This window comes from Mastacembelus armatus, chromosome 5 (assembly GCF_900324485.2).
Source record: "Mastacembelus armatus chromosome 5, fMasArm1.2, whole genome shotgun sequence".
NCBI lineage: Eukaryota > Metazoa > Chordata > Actinopteri > Synbranchiformes > Mastacembelidae > Mastacembelus > Mastacembelus armatus.
Window position 1 is genome coordinate 27,301,807 of NC_046637.1, and position 8,781 is coordinate 27,310,587.

Here is an 8,781-nt window from a genome sequence, read left to right on the forward strand (position 1 = left end):
ACTAATCTATATTGATGAACATGGTAAACATTATCCTACCTGCTAAACATCAGCATGTTGTTGTAGAAGCATTGCCCCATAGTTGTAATTGTAGACTCTTAGTCTAAAACAAATGTGTACTCACACACACACACACACACACACACACACACACACACTTAAGGCTGCTGTCATACGCAAGGACCCACTGACACACAACCAACATAGCAAGAAGACAATTTTACTGAATTAAGATGATGAGCATGGTAAACAATATACCTGCTGATCATCAGTTAGCCTTTTCATTGTGAGCATGTTAGTATCATGACTTTAAGATCATCTCAGGGCTGTGCAGAGCTGCAGCATGGCTGAACCTAGAACATGTAAAATGACTCTTCTTGGATGGATAGAGCAAACAGTAACTGGCCCTGTACTAATTGTCCAATCAGTGCTGCTAAATAAAAACTAGAACCAACCTCTGGTTGGTCTCTTGCGTAATAACCAACACAGGGCTGAGAAAAAGGTGCACATTCTCAGGTTGAGTTGACCTGCTGACTCACCACATTGATGAGTCAAATCACTTATTAGGAACAGTAAGGTGTGTCTCATTGACAGGTCTGCCTTCCCCTCGGGAGCCAGCTGCACTGAAAAATGATCTCTGCTCTTAGTTGTGTCAGTTTAATCCTGCTGTGGCTGAGGAAAATGGCAACCTGCTGTTTTCATAATAGAAAATAAATGACCTTCAGCGAGCGGAAGCTGCAGAGCTAATGCTAGTGGGACGTTTTTTGTTTGTTTTTTTTTAAGTGTAGTTTTCTCTAATGTTTTGTGAACAGCATTAGCTCATTGGACCAGTTGTCAGCTACATGCAGTTCAACTCTATACCTTAGGTGTTAGTTAAACTTTGATACCCCTATAAAGCTAATGGAGCCTTTATGATGTGGTTTATGAGTTGAGGATGGTGTTTGACACTTGTTCCTCAGTGATCCCATCTCATGTTCTCTAGACCTGAACAAGCAATCAATGTTGTCTTTATGGCACTGCAGGTCCCTGATCCAGAGAGGGTGGGAGGGGCAGGTTTGGTCCCTTAATGCGGTTACACTGGAATAAGAGGCAACTGGGACATGGCCAGGACAACAAGGTGCAATGTTTATGTTCTACTATCAAGACACAACTTGAAGTGGTAAGTCAATACACTGGAGATTTGTGTTTTTAGTGCAGAGCAAACACACTAAAAACTGTAATCTGTACAAACACTAAAGTGTAGGAAGGGCACTTCATTGTTTCGGATGGGGTTATGTACCTCATGTCACTTTGCTTGTACTGTATCATCACAGGTCTTTCTCAGATCTGCACAGTTTACTGCTGACGTAAGTCCAGCGAGGCCCAGATGTGGGACAAGCTCAGACAACACTCTGGTCTGTAGGTTTATGATGCAGAGTTTCAATGACGCAACTGGGGACTGAGCTCACAAACTGGGAACAGGAATCAAACTCATAAATTGTCAATCCCAGGACAGAAGCTGCAACAAAGTTCACTGAGCTGGATGAATCTTTGACATTGAAAGGTTTACTCAACAAAAGAGCAGTGCAATTTCTGACTGCAGCTAAAGAGACAAAAATAGTCTAAAGAGACAGGATTTTAAGCTTTTATGATCAGTTTAGGATTCTTCTTTAAATTGCCGACATTAACATAAAAATAAGTGGAGGGTATAAGGGAAATACTGCTGGCTTCATTAAAGATAATAGGTCATTAAGACGCGAACAGTAAATTCAAGCACATTGAGCCAACAAATTTAGAAAACTACCACGGGATAATGAGACATTCATAAAAAATGAGCTAATAATACAGTCTTGAAGGGAGGCTGCAGTTTTCAGGTGAAGATCACACATTCTTAAGTTTAAAAAAACATTTATGAGCCCAGATAACAAATACTATATTGCAGAAAACAGATCCAGGGTTCTTAAAATTGTGGTCTAATGTTTATGTGCACAAGATATAACTGAGGTAGTGCAAATAAACAGGCTCTAGTGTGCATATAGTCAGACTCAGTGAGGATTTGTTTGAGATAAAAGGGTTGAAGATGATTTCACAATTACATTTTAAACATAAAAAAACAAGAAACTTATTATAAATCAACACTGACAGAAAAAAAAAAAGTATCTTAGTGGTTTTCTGTGAGTAGTAAAGTAACTTTGAGTTTTTCAGTGGAGCCATAAAAACAATAGGGGGCCGTTTTGTGAGGTTCAGCAAGACCAAAAGAGAGACAAGTGGAAAATCTAACATTCATTAACGTTTATTACATTTCATTTCTGACACGTAAGCAAGTTTATCCATCTAAATTAATTTCACCTTCTGTACTGCACCACCTGAGATGTACACCTGGTTGGTTTCATTTTCGATCAACAGGATGCTGTGGGATGGGAAGTTGTTCTTCTGTGTGCTTATCTCAGCTGTGCAGCGCTGCAGGAGTTTAACTTGTTTTCTGTTGTCCAAGTCCTCATAGAAATGCCACATGATATAAACTACTTGAAAAGTAGGACACTAATCAGAAACATGGTCAAACCTGCGATCAGAGCAGGTAGCTTCCCTTTGTCTACTACTGTTATTGTTTCTACAGCCGTTATAAATATGGAGCTATAATTTGTTAGAAATTAGAAACACAAGTTGTCAAGTTGTCATAAGTTCATTCGTCATAATTTGAAGGCCAAATCAACATATAACAGAGAGAGAAGGATCCTGAAAGACCGAGACAAGAAAAAGTCTGACTTATTTGACCACATGCTCCCAAGTCAGAGCGATGTCCATGGGGCAGACAGTTAAAGAACATTACCGCCTCAGCATCCCACACTGCTCAGCTAGAGTGCTGCGTTAACGGTCCATCGGTGAAAAGTGTATCGCCACTACCAAACTGTGCTGTGCTTCAGATGGAGAGCCAGGTCCCTCTGTCAGCATCACCCCACAGTGAGCTGTAATGAGTCGGTGCGTGCGAAATGAAAGCAAATGCTGCCACAGCTATTGAGTCTCTCTTGCCACCAGGCCATAACGCTGCTCCTGCTGCGTTGTGTCAAACAGCCACATGTAAAACAGACTGGTGCCAGTGAGCTGATGGCAGTCCTGCTGCAGTGTCTCCCCAGCAGCAGATGGATCAGAGAAAGAGGGACAAAGACCCCGTGGAGTCTCTAATGACAGCGTTTGGCTGCAGTTCAGCTCACAGCACGGGGTGGCTGAATTAATGTTCTAACTGCTACCTTTGCCTTCAGTTTACTTCATATTGTTATAATTGAGAGTGCACGTCACCCACTGCAACACCTCAGGTTTGATGACGTGATGTTATTGAAAGACTCAGAAACATGTTTTCTGATACCCCTTTTTTTTTTTCATTTCACAAAAGAACTCAGCATTATTGAATATGAAAGGACAGGGCTGCCTATGTACTATAGTTACTGTCAAAATAAACCATTTCCACTACAGGTCTTGTCTGTACAGCGTAGTTAAAGCCTGATACATTTCTTATTCCTCTGCCACAGACCTCAGTTGTTGTCCAGAACTGTTAAAAAACCAGTCACACCACTGACAGGCAGCAGTTGGGGTGAGTGGATAGAGCAGAGAGAAAAGAACAGCAACAATAAACAGCAAATAGACACTGCAGGTTGGTGGGACCAGTAACTGCACATCAGCGATAAACAGCTCCAGGACCAGGGACACCTGCAGAAGGTACAGAGAGAACAGGGAGAGAGAGAGAGAGCACAAACTAGGGGAGAGAGAGAGCACAAGGTTAGTAACATTCAATGGTGGAATATACATGTGAGGTGGGAGGAGAGGGGAGGGGAAGGGGAGGGGAAGGGAAGGGGGGGGGGGGGTTAGTTTAGGGGAGCTCAGTGCACCGATGGTCCTCGGGCAGTCTAGGCCTATAGCAGCATAACTAACTAAGGGATGGTTCAGGGTTGCCTGAAGCCAGCCCTAACTATATGCTTTGTCAAAGAGGAAGGTTTTCAGTCTAGCCTTATAAGTACAGAGAGTGTCTGCCTCCTGAACCCAGGCTGAGAGCTGGTTCCACAGGAGAGGAGCTTGATAGCTAAAGGCTCTGCCTCCCATTCTGCTTTTGGAACCTCTGGGAACCACAAGTAGACCTGCACTCTGAGAGCGAAGTGGTCTATTGGGATATGAAGGGGGTATGAAGGAGCTTGATCATGAAGGGATTTGTATGTGAGAAGAAGGATTTTAAACTCTAATCTGTAGGCCCTGCTTATACGCTGTAGACGTGTGTCTGACGTTCCTTAGCAGACGATCTGTTCCACAACAAACAGGCTTGTGCTGACTCCACTGTTTAAATTGCTGCTACCTGTAAGAAGTCAGCGAGTGTGTGTGAGCTGGTGAGGGAGGCATGTTAAATGTCTTGTCGTGTGTACCGTGAGCCGGGAGGGCAGTTTGTTTCCTGAGCAGTTTGTGCCCCCACCCCCCCAGCCCCTCTCTCTTGTGCTGGATAAAGATATTAGCTGGGCACTGTTGACACTGCACGCACACTCGTAATGGCCTCATAAATTCTGCTCGTGTGAAAGGGAAAAGGGGAGTGAAAAGGAAAGAAAGGGGCCGTGGTCTCATTGGCAGTCCACTCTCACTCTGTGCCTGATCTAAACCACACAGCGTGCTCTCTACCTGCAGTTAACAGATGCAGCAAATAGCCCTGAAAGCAGCATCTGACATTTGTTTTCACACTTTGCTTCATTGTTCTGGGGCTGAAAAATAAATGAAACACCGCCTGCGTCATTGCCAACTAAGACGTTTCTCATCCGGCCTGGACAGTGTGTTAGTCCACATCACCTCTCACTGCAGAACGTTCTCCATGTTTTGGAGTTTGCCCACTTGTCTCGCCTCAGGACTGAGGAACCGTCAGGGAGACCTGGGTGTTCCCAACATCAAAATTACCCTCATTCTCTTCCCCCACAGGTCCTTCTCAAAAACACAACCCTCCAGATGCAGTTCCTCCACTTGACTTTTAGTGTGAAAGGCCTCTTCCGTTTTTTGTTCCAGCTACTGAATTTTTTATTTATTACCATCTCCACCTTCCGTGCAGGCCGTTGTGCTGTCAGGGGGATTTGTTGTCTGAGCTTTGTGGGTTTCATAAATATCACCTGCTCCTGTTGCAGCTTTTTGATAAGCTCTACAGGGCTTTCACCTCGCGCTCTCACTAGACTTGAGTCTGGCAGCACGTGTCTCTAGGTCCTCTTCGGTTCTCCACGGACTAGCATATAGCAAAACAAATGAACATAAAACACTAAAAACTTCACACACATAGTTTTCTTCTGTGTTTGTGGAACACGTTGTTTGCTAAGGAACGTCATACACACTGTGGTCTACAGCGTAAGCAGGGCCTCCAGACTCTGTTCTAAATTACAGCAATTCCAGGGAACATCCATAAGTTTGGTTTACACCTGACACATGGCTCCCTGACTACTCTATTTAGAATAACTTTATCAATTGATCAACTTTATTTGGGGGATTCTGTAGATTTGAGCGTTTTGAAACGAAATGGCAGCTGAATAAATAGTAAGAGTTTAAAATGTGCTCAGTGTTGTCAGGTCGTGTCGTTGAGGTGAATTTGATGGTGATAAGTGAATGTCAGAGATTTTTCCTAACGTAGACGCTATATATAAAAAAAAAAAAGCACATTTGTTTCGTGGCAGCAGCGATGTCCGTCTTGCTCACTCCAGTGTCACTGAGCCTGTATTGATTGTTGGATCCAGGGGCTGTTTAAGGGGCTACTTGCATCTCAATGTGTCCTTCAGTACAAGATTAATGACGTCTCTAAAAACAGACTCTATCCCTCCTGCATTTCTCTCCATTATTAATGAAACTTAAATGGGCAAAGTAAAGTAAACATCTGAACCAAATAAGACTGCAGCATGCCAACAGCACCAACATTAACATAACCACAAAGGTGTGATGCTGGTCGTAGACTGCGGATTTTGTTTGGGAACAAAAATGGCTTAAAAAAAATTCAGTGTTTACATATAGTTGTCAACATATAAAAGCATCTGTCTCATTGTCTTATAGTAACATTAGTAGAGATTTATCTCTATACTGTTTTATCTTATTATAGAGTATTTGTATTAATTATCCTAAAAAAGGGTGTTAAGAGTTCACCCTTTGTGTTAAGGACGCTCCCAAGGTTTGTTTGCATTCCCATGTTAAATTTACTGTATGTCCATCACACATCACACGGTTAAAGCCGACTTCTCCAGTGCATACAAATACACACACACACACACACACACACACACACACACACACACACACACACTAACCCCTAATAACAGAGGGTCAGTCCAGGTTAATCTAGTGTGGTTTTACAAAGCTGTATGATCAGTACTCACATAAACGCAGTAATTAGACTCACTGCTTCCCATGACAAGAGCCTGATGGACGTTTTGCTCAGTTTCAATTAAATCAGCAGTGATTAATCTGCTAAAAGTCAAAGCCAGTGAACACATCTCAGCATGAGTTTGCATTAGAATGCGCATTAAGCTCTTTTGTCCCAGTAGCACATGAAAAGCCTGAATGTGCATGTATGCATTTTAGCTTGGCCCCAGTGTAGTAAAAGAATATGAAGCACTGCAAATCAAGATAAAATCATAATACAGTCATTATTGCCTCGTATTTGGTTAAAATATGACCTCATCTCACAAATAGCTCGGTTCATGTTGTCCATTGTCTATTGTTTATTGTGCTGAGTCAAAGCTGTGAGTTTTTATTGGTTCCTGTGCAGGTAAATAGCCATAATACACAACTTTGGGTGTAGAAGAGAAACGCATTAAGACAAGAAAATACTCTCTCTACACATACTGGGCCTAATGAAGATATTTGCTTCTGTAATTCATAAATCTTATTTTACAGCTTTCCTCGGTAAAAGTCTTCCCATTGTAAACATGTCAGAACGTTCTCACAGGAGAACAAAAACAACGCTCCAGCTGTGTTTTCTTCCCCGTCAGGGTGTGAAGGGAAACTAAAATTAGACAGCTAGGGCGCAGGAGTTTGTTCCTGCATCCTATTGCTTCAAAAACACAAAAGTTTACAGTATTCAGTTTTGCACCGGCCAACAATGCTTTCCAAGGATACACAAATGTGTCTTTGTGTGTCTTTGTGAGTGGATGTGCACAGTAAAATAAGAATCCATTAAAAATATAGTACTATAGCAAAAGGTAATCAATTGGCTGTTAAATTAATGACTTATTTCTACTTGTTCTTAATTAAAAACAAAATATGTGCCGTACGTAATGGGTCATTTAGCTTTTGGCTGAGAAGTACTTGGAATATGTTTTATTGATGACAGGTGGGATCACGTGTTAAACTAAAGCTGCGAACATGTTTGAAGCCTGAGTGCGGTACACATCCCCATATTTCAAAAACACTTCACAGCTAATTTGAAATAATTTACATGATTAATTCAGGGAAAAAACTAAATGAATAAACACAGAGAATGGTAATAGAAAATGAATGGGTCCCTCTCATTCAGTAACAATCCAGGTAAAGTGATAAAGTGATTAAAAGGAGATTAAAAAAAATGAGACGAAATGAAATTGCTGTGCCTCTTGTCAACTGGAGACATATAAAGTGGCGGTTTTCCTAAACCTTATAAACTTGCAAAGTAGGACAATGAGGCCCAGGTTGAAAATAACTGGAATTATCCTTTAGGTTTGGTGGCTACGCCCTCTGTGCTCTAGTTTTGCTGAAAGACTTGAAAACAGTCGCAGGAAGGAGTATATCAAGATGGAGTTCCTTTTTTAAGCCCCAGTCTTATTGTTTCACCTCAGAGCAGGAGAGAGGAGGAGACGCACTCTTTCCTCGCCTGACGCAAACAGGAGCCGCACAGACAGGGACGGACCTCAGGGTTCAGACTGCACATGGCTTGAATTGTTTTTCTAATCTATTACCAAAAACATACGGACATTGTTCAACGCTGTTACTATACACAGACAATATATCATGGCTCTGTTGTAGTTCTGACCTGGGTTGCTTACATCCCAAACCACAAGTGAGCTCTGCACAGATAACGCACAATTTATAAATTAAAATCCTGCACATACACACAACCACGAGTCTTTGCACAGACGTGTGCTCAGAAACGCCACAATTAAAAGAGTTTCATCAGGACAGTAAACTCTATATTTTTAATGATAAGTCTAGACAGATTTTAGATTGTTGTTACTGTCAATAAATCCCTTTAACGTGACAGGGCTCCACCAAAAAATGATTTTTTTAAATCACAATTATTTAGCCAAATTCTTTCAATGGGAGAATGTTCCTTTGTTATTAATAAACATGGACACTGAGGTATTTTACTAATTAATCCCACATATAACATCCTGTGACTTTAATTCACAGTAGAGCAGCCACTGTGTATTAATCCGCGTATGAAAAATGTCCCCACTGCTTTTGTTTAGTAACATTTCCTAAGAATTAGTGGCCAGCTGTTTTAGGAAATTACTGAGGCTTTTCCCCCTCAGGTGGGTAGATTATGTAAAAAACTGTACTGCAATAAGAACAAGATCATGTTAAGTTAAGATTAAGTTATTACTTGAGTACCAATATTACATATCTACTGAAAAAAACACAGTTTGTGATGAAATCTTATATCACAGTCTTTTGGTTGAATGTGCATCAGAGCAAGTTTCCCCTTAGGGCAGAGGAATAGCATTAAAAATGAATTAATAAATAAGCAATACATAATGTAGTGCATCCAAATGTACCCAAGTAAATGAACTGATTGATTACCCCCAAAGTAAAAAAGAAACCAACTCATTT